Raw genomic sequence first — 12,664 nt, forward strand, 5'->3', positions numbered from 1 at the left:
CTGGGTGCGATTTCCGGCCCAGCCATATATTTTCTCCTTTCCTGTTACAGATTTGGTGCCGTTGACCACCCCTTGGCTTGCAGGTAAAAGTCCTGCCAGGGGCTAATAAGAACTTGGATTGTGTCTTCGAGGGTGAAGACAATTTAAGGAGGGAGGAATGTAATGGTTTGGGCTATGGATATCGGCCTGGGTAGCGGCTATTCCTTCATGTAAGAAGTCACGAAAGATTACTTTTAGTTTATAGAATACTACGAGTACTAAGTAATATCATAGGTAAGATGTTTTAAAAAACTTTTCTATTTAAAGAGTCAAAACATGGTATTTGTCCAACACAGTCCTTCTGAAAAAGTCAGCGGCATTGAGCAGCATTTGTCCAAAACAGAGCTTCCGGTAAAGTCAGCGGCACTGAGCGGCATTTGTCCAACACTGTGCCTCTGGTAAAGTCGGCGGCATTGAGCGGCAATTGTCCAAGACAGAGCTTCCGGTAACTTCAGCGGCATTGAGCGGCATTTGTCCAAGACAGAGTTTCTGGTGAGGTCAGCGGCATTGAGCGGCATTTGTCCAACACAGTGCCTCTGGTAAAGTCAGCGGCATTGAGCGGCATTTGTCCCACACAGAGCTTCTGGTAACTTCAGCGGCATTGAGCGGCATTTGTCCAAGACAGAGTTTCTGGTGAGGTCAGCGGCATTGAGCGGCATTTGTCAAAGACAGTGCCTCTGGTAAAGTCAGCAGCATTGAGCGGCATTTTTCCAACACAGAGCTTCTGGTAACTTCAGCGGCATTGAGTGGCATTTCTCCAAGACAGAGTTTCTGGTGAAGTCAGCGGCATTGATTGGCATTTGTCCAACACAGAGATTCTGGTAAAGTCAGCAGCATTGAGCGGCATTTGTCCAACACAGAGCTTCTGGTAACTTCAGCGGCATTGAGCGGCATTTCTCCAAGACAGAGTTTCTGGTGAAGTCAGCGGCATTGAGCGGCATTTGTCCAACACAGAGCTTCTGGTGAAGTCAGCGGCATTGAGCGGCTTTTGTCCAACACAGTGCCTCTGGTAAAGTCAGCGGCATTGAGCGGCATTTGTCCAAGACAGAGCTTCTGGTCACTTCAGCAGCATTGAGCGGCATTTGTCCAACACAGTGCTTCTGGTAAAGTCAGCGGCATTTGTCCAAGACAGAGCTTCTGGTGAAGTCAGCGGCATTGAGCGGCATTTGTCCAGGACAGAGTTTCTGGTGAGATAAGCAGCATTGAGCAGCATTTGTCCAACACAGTGCCTCTGGTAAAGTCAGTGGCATTGAGCGGCATTTGTCCAACACAGTGCCTCTGGTAAAGTCCAACACAGAACTAGCAGCATTCTTCATCTAATAAGCATATACGGAATAAGCAGCATTCTTCATGTAGAGATCTTATACTGAATAAGCAGCATTCTTCATGTAGTGACCATAAACAGAATGAGCAAGTTTCTCATGTAATAAGCATATACAGAATAAGCAGCATTCTTCATGTAGTGACCTTATACGGAATAAGCAGCATTCTTCAGGTTGTGATCTTATACGAAATAGGCAGCATTCTTGATGTAGTGACCTTATATGAAAAAGGCAGCATTCTTGATGTAGTGACCTTATATGGAATAAGCAGCATTCTTCATGTAATGACCTTATACGGAATAAACAGCATTCTTCATGTAGTGACCTGATACAGAATAAGCAGCAGTCTTGATGTAGTGACCTTATACGGAATAAGCAGCATTCTTCATGTAGTGACCTTATATAGAATAAGCAGCATTCTTCATGTATTGACCTTATATGGAATAAGCAGCATTCTTGATGTAGTGACCTTAAACGGAATAAGCAGCATTCTTCATGTTGTGACCCTGTATGAAATAGGCAGCATTCCTGATGTAGTGACCTTATACAGAATAAGCAGCATTCTTCATGTAGTGACCTAATACAGAATAAGCAGCATTCTTCATGTAATGACCTGATACGGAATAAGCAGCATTCTTCATGTAATGACCTGATACAGGATAAGCAGCATTCTTCATGTAATGGCCTTATATGGAATAAGCAGCATTCTTCATGTAGTGAGCTTGAATGGAATAAGCAGCATTCTTCATGTCATGACTTTATACAGAATAAGCAGCATTCTTCATGTAGTAACCTTATATGGAAAAAGCAGCATTCTTCATGTAGTGACCTTATATGGAATAAGCAGCATTCTTCATGTAGTGACCTTAAACGGAATAAGCAGCATTCTTCATGTTGTGACCTTATATGAAATAGGCAGCATTCTTCATGTAGTGACCTTATACGAAATAAGCAGCATTCTTCATGTAGTGACCTTATCTGGAATGAGCTGCATTCTTCATGTAGTGACCTTATACAGAATAAGCAGCATTCTTCATGTAGTGACCTTATACAGAATGAGCAGCATTCTTCATGTAATGACCTTATACGGAATAAGCTGCATTGTTTATGAAGTGACTTAATACAAACTGAGTGGTATTCCTCATGTAGTGACCTTATATGGAAGGGGCATTCTTTCTTGTGGTTTAACTTGTATTGAATGGGGGACATTAATTAGTCCTTAGACTCTAAGTTAGACATCTATTTTGTGATAAATTTGAAACAAATCCCATTGTAAAGCTTTTTCTAATGTACCTCAATTTATGGACTCTTTACATATTTTCCTTAATTTTAAAATTAAAGATCAAAGATATATTTTTGCTACTTATGCATGGGATGCCCTTCAGTTAATAGTCATAATCAAGCAATATCAATGATTACATTTCTTAGAAAATTAGAATATTGAAGCCAGATGATTAACAGTATGTGCCTAATCATCTTTGGGTTTTAAACACTTGCTAAGATTTTGGGACAGAATCACACATTGGTGATAAGTATGTATCTGACTGCCAGTACTGTAATGCTTAATTAGCATGATTCTTGACTAATAACCTGACAGAATGAGCAAGTTTTTCATGTAATTAGCATATACGGAATAAGCAGCATTCTTCATGTAGTGACCTTATACGGAATAAGTAGCATTCTCCATGTAGTGAACCTTACATGGAATAAGCAGCATTCTTCAGGTTGTGACCTTATACGAAATAGGCAGCATTCTTCATGTAGTGACCTTATATGAAATAGGAAGCATTCTTCATGTAGTGACTTTATATGGAATAAGCAGCATTCTTCATGTAATGAACTTATACGGAATAAACAGCATTCTTCATGTAGTGACCTGATACGGAATAAGCAGCATTCTTCATGTAGTGACCTTATACGGAATAAGCAGCATTCTTCATGTAATGACCTTATACGGGATAAGCTGCATTCTTCATGTCGTGACTTTAAACGGAATGAGCAGCATTCTTCATGTCGTGACCTTATACAGAATAAGCAGTGTTCCTCATGTCGTGACCTTATACGGAATAAGCAGCATTCTTCATGTAGTGACCTTTTACGGAATAAGCAGCATTCTTCATGCATGTAGTGGCCTTATATGGAATAAGCAGCATTCTTCAGGTTGTGACCATAAGCGGAATAAGCACCATTCTTCATGTATTGACTTATACATAATGAGCGGCATTCTTCATGTAGTGACCTTATACGGAATAGGCAGCATTCTTAATGAAGTGACCTTTTATGGAATAAGCGGCATTCTTCGTGTAACGACATATACATAATGAGCGGCATTCTTCATGTAGTGACCCTATACGGAATAAGCAGCATTCTTCGTTTAGTGACCTTTTACGGAATAAGCAGCATTCTCCAAGTGATTGTAGTGACCTTATACAGAATAAGCAGCATTCTTCATGTAATGACCTTATCAGAATAAGCAGCACTCTTCATGTAATGACCTTATACTGAATAAGCAGCATGTAGTGACCTTATACAGAATAAGTGGCATTCTTCATGAAGTGATTTTATACGGAATAAGCAGCTTTCTTCATGCACTGACCTTATAAGGAATAAGCTGCATTCTTCATGAAGTGACTTTATACAAAATGAGCAGCTTTCTTCATGTAATGACCTTATACGGAATAAGCTGCATTGTTTATGAAGTGACTTAATACAAACTGAGTGGTATTCCTCATGTAGTGTCCTTATATTGAAGGGGCATTCTTTCTTGTGGTTTAACTTGTATTGAATGGGGGACATTCATCCTCAGACTCTAAGATAGACATCTATTTTGTGATAATTTTGAAACAAATCCCATTGTAAAGCTTTTTCTAATGTACCTCAATTTATGGACTCTTTACATATTTTCCTTAATTTTAAAATTAAAGATCAAAGATATATTTTTGCTACTTATGCATGGGATGCCCTTCAGTTAATAGTCATAATCAAGCAATATCAATGATTACATTTCTTAGAAAATTAGAATATTGAAGCCAGATGATTAACAGTATGTGCCTAATCATCTTTGGGTTTTAAACACTTGCTAAGATTTTGGGACAGAATCACACATTGGTGATAAGTATGTATCTGACTGCCATTACTGTAATGCTTAATTAGCATGCTTCTTGGGTGATAACCAGCCAGGATTATGCTATTTATTGAAGTCAATTCAATCAATATTATTGTATTATCTATATACTATTATTTACATTTGCAAATATTTTTCTTATATGAACGTATTGAAGAGAAAATATGTTCAATTCTGTATGAACTTATTAGAGGGTCAGAGGTCATGGCGTAACCGAATCACACAGCGAGATGATATCTTGTCTACATATTTCTGTCACGGTGACACTGGTTTCGGAACTTCTAAGCCGTTAAAGCGATGAAAAAGATAAAATTATTGAAACATATGTTTTTCTTCGTTCAACAAATATTCATTAGTTCTTTCTTCGATGTGAAGAATGTTTTTAATTAGCCTAAAATCACGCTTACCTTTTTAACCCGAAATTCCTTTGAAGGTATGTAAACTGAAGACGATACCACCGCTTTTGACTTCATATATTAAGAACTCATACAATAATAGTAAGATTATTCTCAGTAGCGATCATGGACTTTTCATTATGAACAGATATTTCCTGAAATGGACTGCTGAACATCAATGTAAATATTCAAATGTTGGAGCGAGGCGAACTCTCAAGACCAAACAGCTTCTAGGTCATTGCGCGTCACAACGTAGCAATACGGCGGGCCGTTCGTGTAATAAATGCAGTTCTTTTTAGAATATTCGTCTCAAATGTAAATAAAAGTAATAAACAACAATGTTAAAAAGTTCACTGGGAAATGAACTTGGTTGGTACGTGATCAAATCTTCTGAGAAGCCCTTCGGGCTTCACAGGATTTGATCACGTGACCAACCAAGTTCATTTCCCAGAGAACTTTTTAACATTGTTATTTATTTCTTAAATGAAAATATGATAAAAGAAAGGGGGAAACATAAATGCTAATTAATGATCAAATCCTTGCCATTAAAGAAAAACAAATATCTACAGTACCTTTCATAGATAGAATGGTAAACCTTATCTTAATTATAAGTAATTCTATCAGTAGAAAAAGAATTGTATTTCAGATTCTTCTATCCTTGGTCTAAACAAAACATTATTTATGCACACATTAATTTTTCAGGCCTTCTATGAATCTTTTTAAGGCAAAAGAATTTTCATTGCACAAAAGTGAATAAAACATTATTTTGAGAAAAGTTCAACTTTTCATATAAGTTATTTAAACTTTGCAACTAACTTTAGCAGAAGTACCATGTTGGACTTAAATAGACGCTGTGTGTTGGACAATGCCGCTCAATGCCGCTGACTTCACCAGAATCTCTGTGTTGGAAAAATGCCGCTCAATGCCGCTGACTTCACCAGAAACTCTGTCTTGGACAAATGCTGCTCAATGCCGCTGAATTTACCAGAAGCCCTGTGTTGGAAAAATGCCGCTCAATGCCGCTGACTTCACCAGAAACTCTGTCTTGGACAAATGCCGCTCAATGCCGCTGACCTCCCCAGAAGCTCTGTCTTGGACAAATGCCGCTGAAGTTACCAGAAGCTCTGTCTTGGACAAATGCCGCTTAATGCCGCTGACTTTACCAGAGGCACTGTGTTGGACAAATGCCGCTGACTTTACCAGAAGCTCTGTGTTGGACAAATGCCGCTCAATGCCGCTGACTTCATCAGAAGCTCTGTGTTGGACAAATGCCGCTCAATGCTGCTGACTTTACCAGAAGCTCTGTCTTAGACAAATACCGCTCAATGCCGCTGACTTTACCAGAAGCTCTATCTTGGACAAAGACCAAACACCAACCCATTTCTTTTGATTTTCGTGACTTCTTACATGAAGTATGAACCCTGGGTAGCTCAGTTGGTAGAGCACCTGACTAATGATGCAGGGGTTCCGGGTTCGATTCCCGGTCCAGCCATACATTTTCTCCTTTCCTGTTACAGTGTGATAATGATGATGCAATAGTGCGATGAGGATGATTGGTGATGACGCGAAACACGATGGAGCGATAGCGTTTCATTTTCATCTTACAGTCGTCATCACAACCATTGGGTTATCGCCATCGTACTAGTATCATCGCGTCATCGCACTATCATCATCGTAGAATCGTGTCATCGTACTATCATGCTATAGCGTCATCGCATCATGGACCGAAACCTCGATATTGCAATGCTGCGATAGTGAACTACGTGGTTCCATCTGGATTCTATATATGTGTATACTAGTACGTGCAAAAAAAAATATTGGAATTTTTGATTTTGGCTGCAGGGGAGACATCAGAAACCTAAAAAGTGTGATTCAAAAAAATCAAGATTGTCTCCTACATATACATGTGCCCAAAAAATTTGGACTTCAGAGGGCAGCCACCCTGCTGGTATTGTTATTTTAAAGCAGATCCAATCCCAACTAACTTTAGGTCCCACCACCTTGGCTGATCTAACCTAGATGTACTACCAGTCATAATTCGATTTTGCATGTAATCTTTATTTGTTAGAGCTATGATAAGTTGTTTTATTCCGAAGTATTTTATCCCTACTTTATCCCACTTGCTGCCATGGTGCAAATTAAATTAAAAACTAGTAGCCATACTATTCTAGTGATCGGGATGGGGTTTTGGAGCAGGTCCATTCCCAAGTCATCGAATATCTTTACCTAGGTCAAAGGGACCTATATAGATGTTGCATCTTTGAAAACATAACTATTCGTCATGCTTTAGATGCAGTGCATATGACTAATATTTTCCAGGTGTGTGAAATATTAAAGTACTGAGCGTGTCTTCTTCATTCTGATCCTAATCTAGTTTTGTTGTTGTACACCGTTACATGGTTTTTTGTTCTTGTACATGGTTAATTTTATATTGTTACATGGTTTATTGTTGTACAGCGTTACAGGGTTTATTGTTGTACACCGTCACATGATTTATTGTTGTACACCGTTACATGGTCAATTGTAGTACACCCATAACATGGTTTATTATTGTACACCGTAAAATGGTTTATTGTTGTACAGCGTTACATGGTTTATTGCTGTACACGTCACATGGTTTATTGTTTTACACCGTAACATGGTTTATTGTTGTACAGCGTTACATGGTTTATTATTGTACACCGTTACATGGTCAATTGTAGTACAGTGAGTACACCCATAACATGGTTTATTGTTGTACACCGTTACATGGTTTATTGCTGTACACCATAACATGGTTTATTGTTATACACCGTTACATGGTTTATTGCTGTACACCGTCACATGGTTTATTGTTGTACACCATAACATGGTTTATTGTTGTACATCGTCACATGGTTTATTGCTGTACACCGTCACATGGTTTATTGTTGCACACCATAACATGGTTTATTGTTGTTCACCGTTACATGGTTATTGCTGTACACCATAACATGGTTTATTGTGTACACCGTTACATGGTTTATTGCTGTACACCGTCACATGGTTTATTGTTGTACACCGTCACATGGTTTATTGCTGTACACCGTCACATGGTTTATTGTTGCACACCATAATATGGTTTATTGTTGTACACCGTTACATGGTTTATTGCTGTACACCGTCACATGGTTTATTGCTGTACACCATAACATGGTTTATTGTTGTACACCGTTACATGGTTTATTGTTGTACACCGTCACATTGTTTATTGCTGTACACCATAACATGGTTTATTGCTGTACACCATAACATGGTTTATTGCTGTACACCATAAAATGGTTTATTGTTGTACACCGTTACATGGTTTATTGCTGTTCACCATAACATGGTTTATTGTTGTACACCGTTACATGGTTTATTGCTGTACACCGTCACATGGTTTATTGTTGCACACCATAACATGGTTTATTGTTGTACATCGTTACAGGGTTTACTGTTTTACACACAGGTGCTTGAGGACAGGGACCTGCTTTTATGTCGCAACGCCTCCTCCTTTTTATTTTTTAATAATATTTTTTTTTATATACAAGTATATAATTTTCTTTTTTTTATCTCTCACTCGACGCAGATGTAAATTCTAATTTTATTGTGATGAAGTAGTAAGAGATAAAAACTAAAAAAAAAATATAAAAAATGATTATAAAAAATCATAAAAGGGAGGATGCATCGTAAAAAGCAGGGTCCTGTCCACGAGCACCTGTGGATCTACACCGTAACATGGCTTATAATGACCAATCCTACTTGAATATTACTAGGGACTGATACTCTGCTTCGTATGATGCAGTAACTGGTACATTTTATTTATGCAGTTAGATAAATCCTAAATGATCTGGTCTGCAAAGATATTGCATTTGGGATAGATAACAGTAATGTTGCTTCATATGCTGTTCGAGACATTTTTTGCGGATGAGTGTTCAATTCAAATTTTTGAACGAAATTCATTCTGAACTGGTTACAACCCTAGCAATCCCTAAACTTCAGACTATGTTGCATCGGGGGATACGTAAAATAACGATTCTTCAGATGCTGCATATGACCGACGTTTTACGGCTGAGAATTCCGAATATTTTTTTTTGAGTATTCTTATATCACCATGCTTACTGCTCAAGTAATTGCAATTTAACCTCACATAATCCAGATTTGAATAATATATATTACCTATGAAATCTTTTTAAAATTGATTAAGATTTCAATGGCCGTACCTTACAATCAAGAGAGCAGAGTATGGGTATCATAACGGTTATTTTGGTCAATTGTTTTCTTGCTGATCATGTAACCTATACATATGATTTAGCTATAATCTGCATAGTTTGGAAAGCTATTTTTTCCGTTTAAGGCATCGAAAAACGCTTAACCATTAGCATTTGATTGCAAAGTAAGAAAAAGTAAAGGGACTCGACCGTCGTCTTTATTCTCATTACGATAGAATGGAATGGTTCTTTAATTTTCTTGCCATCTCTCGATTTGCCTCTTTTCAATTCTGATTTCTAATGTACAGCTTCCCTTCTGACTTGTCTACATGTACATCTAGAATACTTTATTTTAAGCTTAGCTAATGGGAACGATGATTGATTGATTATAGATAGGGTTATAAAACTAAAAACAATCAATCAATCAATCGTCTTTCTGATTAGCTGAGCTAAATCCGTTCCTTAATTAGATTTAATTGTCCACTGGAAGTCTCGGGGTTTTTTTATTCTTTTTTCTTTCTAATTTTTATCTCCTTGGTTAGGGATTCCTGATTTTTTCCTGCATTATAATTCTAAAAAGATGTGTCTTTTCTTCTTGATTCCAGATTTCTTTACATATTTTTATCTATATGCTGCTTTCTCTTTGTTAGGATCCTTATTTTGATTAGGGGTTTACGCGTCGGTTCAAGGTTTCATCAATGATTAAATTAAAAACCTGAGATCAGCACTCTCCATACCTAGCAAAATCAAATTTTGGAATCAAATCCCGCGAGGTGTTTTATCGTACAACTTTTGTCCCTTTCCAATCAAAATATCACTGGATGTGATAAGCAACAAATCGGATCTGTATACATAGTTCTTTTACACATAAGTGACGATTTAATTTGTTTAACTCCTACAAATACGGTTGATCAAAACTCGACAACATTCCATACAGACATAAACACGAAGCCTGGTATGGAAGAATTGCACAAAGTGTGTGCTATGTTATTTACCATTTAATGAACTTTTGACCAACAAAATTATTTCTCTATAATTAAATCACAATAATTTTCTGAACAAATAAACGTATTAAATTTTCAGGGAAAAAACGTCAACATAAATTATCCTAAAAGTTTTACATTTTCCTCCAATTTTGCAAAAGCTATCCGAGTTACTGTGTAATACGTCTAATATATACGGCAGTGAGATGGAAAATTACAGTAGCGAACTTAGAGGTGTAAAAGAAGTTATCCCCTTAAGGAGAGCTAGAGAGAGTACAGTTTTATAGACACAGAAAATTTTATGATATTGATTTCATTCATGAATTCATTACATGCCATTCATTCATAACATTCATAAATGGTGTATATTTTTCATCTGACAAGAACTACAACATTATATAACAGTTTTCAATGTCTGTAAGGACAAACTTTAAACACGTAGATAATTCCTCTCATTTCGATCGATAAATCCTAATTCATTAACGTCTCTAATATAACGAGGTTTCGCCCACTAGGACCATGGATTCAGGATTATTATTTTCTGAATTCGTAACAATTTTACTACACAAACGACTGCACAATGGTCATTGTTTCCGGAAGTCCTATCTATATACAACAGTCTTGACCAAAATTAATGTGAATGACCGCATCAGTCAGTGAGTTTACGCTTGTTGAGATACAAAACATAGTTATTACGTCAAGATGAGACAGCTATCACATCCTATAGTTTACGTTTCCTTGACTTGGGGTGGTAAAAGTGGGTTGAAACTTGTGTCGAGAAACTCTCTAGACTAGTTGACATCATTAACTAGCTGGTCAAAAGTTTTGTCAGTGGTAGAGAAACGTTGCGATATGCGAAGCATGGTATACTTCAATATATATCTAAATCCTTCCCTAACTATACTGATATTTTTTTTACATTTAGACTATAAGCAGGAACCGATATACCGCTAGGTTATATAGGTCCGTGCAATAGCAACGTTGAGTGACTCGATCAAGCACCACGCACCAACAGTCAATGACATGTATGACGTCACATGGCATGTACCTGTATATGAGGTTATACACACTCTGAGATCTCAAGTTACGACTTGTTACTGAAACGGTCGCCAGGACCTATATACTTATATTTGTGTTTATTTATGTATTGGGTTTATCACTGTCTAAAGTCAGTCACTGTGTGACTGGACCCATACAGAAGAATTTGGAGTGATGGGTATACCACTGATACGCACGACTTTTACCAGTGCCACACGAGGGAGTAACTCGAAAACTATGAGCGTGATCGATGCCAACAAATTTCCAATTAACTTTTGAAAATAAATGACCAAAATAAAAAAAAACGGGACGGGACATTTTGAGAGGGGCGGGCGGGGCCAAAGGGAGTTATGGTATAAAATTTCGTTGCAAAAGCTCAGAAGCTTCTTGAGATTTCGCCCGGAAACGAAAGTGTTACACACAAACAGAATATCTTAATTTACGACCTTGACCTTTTGACCGCAAAATCAATAGGGGTCTTCCTTAGGCCATATGGAGTTGCTATGTAAAATTTCATTGCAGAAGCTCAAAGACTTCTCGAGATATCGAGGTAACGAAAGTGTTAAAACAGACAGAATTTACGAATTTATGACCTTGACCTTTGACTTTATGACCTCAAAATTAAAAGGGGTATTCTTTATGCCATAGGGAATTGTTATGTAAAAATTCATCGCGAAAGCTCAAAAGATATCGCGCAGAAACGAAAGTGTTATAGAAAGACAGAAGGACAGCACAACGGACGAACGGACAGACAGACCCAAATTAATATCCCCCACTTTAAGTGAAAGCAGGGGACAAAAATACCTTTCTTTGTTAGTATGGGAATTAACGTTGCAGCTATTGTAGAAAAAATTATATAACATGTACGCAGGTTATGTATTTTTACTGCAGCTGATGCGACATTAATTCCCATACTAACAACCAAAGAAATGGACCTTGATTGTTAGTGCAGTAAACAGACAAAACTTTGTCCTTCTCCATAACGTATCAAGCGTAAAATGTAATATCAAATGCTACATCCTGTGGATGCACTCAACAAGAATCTATAGATGGACGAAATGTGCAGGTTTGGCTTTAATACAGGTTATTATATAAAGAGAAGAATAAAATTTTATTAAAAGACTGTCTCTAGCATAAAACGGTCAGTTACAACATATGAGCATCCATATCATATGTATATTTTTGGTTTGGACAATTTTCCAGTTAAAATTGGATTGCTTATAACTTGTATGTCAAATTTTTATAACCGTTTACGTACATACAGAGAGACGAATGGACGGAGACTTCTCGAGATAGTTATTTTTGTTTTGTTAAATGTATATAGTCCGACTATAAATAAAATTTACTACTAGAGATTGTTATTGAAATATGATTCCTTTCAATTTAATTTCTTTGCAGATATAGCTTAAAATATTAACATTTACAAACGATCAAGATACTATATTTTCATAGTGGATCCATTTTTTTCAAAAGGTATAAAGTTAAAAGGCAAAAAGGGGAACCTCCCTCAAAAGCCTGACAAACAATTCATCGGAGGGAAATATTGGGAAGG

General features: G+C 37.3%; 1 protein-coding gene and 1 non-coding gene across 3 annotated transcripts in view; one reads left to right on the forward strand and one right to left on the reverse strand.

Annotated features, from left to right (window-relative positions):
- LOC133172912 (inverted formin-2-like) overlaps positions 1 to 12,664 on the reverse strand; it is a 35,217-nt gene that overhangs the window by 16,756 nt on the left and 5,797 nt on the right. The gene's annotated exons all lie outside the window — the stretch shown is intronic.
- Trnai-aau (transfer RNA isoleucine (anticodon AAU)) lies at positions 6,300 to 6,372 on the forward strand. Its single transcript has one exon. It is a non-coding gene; the product is annotated as a tRNA-Ile (tRNA).

The sequence above is a fragment of the Saccostrea echinata genome, unplaced genomic scaffold (genome assembly GCF_033153115.1).
Source record: "Saccostrea echinata isolate AGI-Se365-2 ecotype Australia unplaced genomic scaffold, CSIRO_AGI_Sech_v1 ptg000056l, whole genome shotgun sequence".
Classification (NCBI taxonomy): domain Eukaryota; kingdom Metazoa; phylum Mollusca; class Bivalvia; order Ostreida; family Ostreidae; genus Saccostrea; species Saccostrea echinata.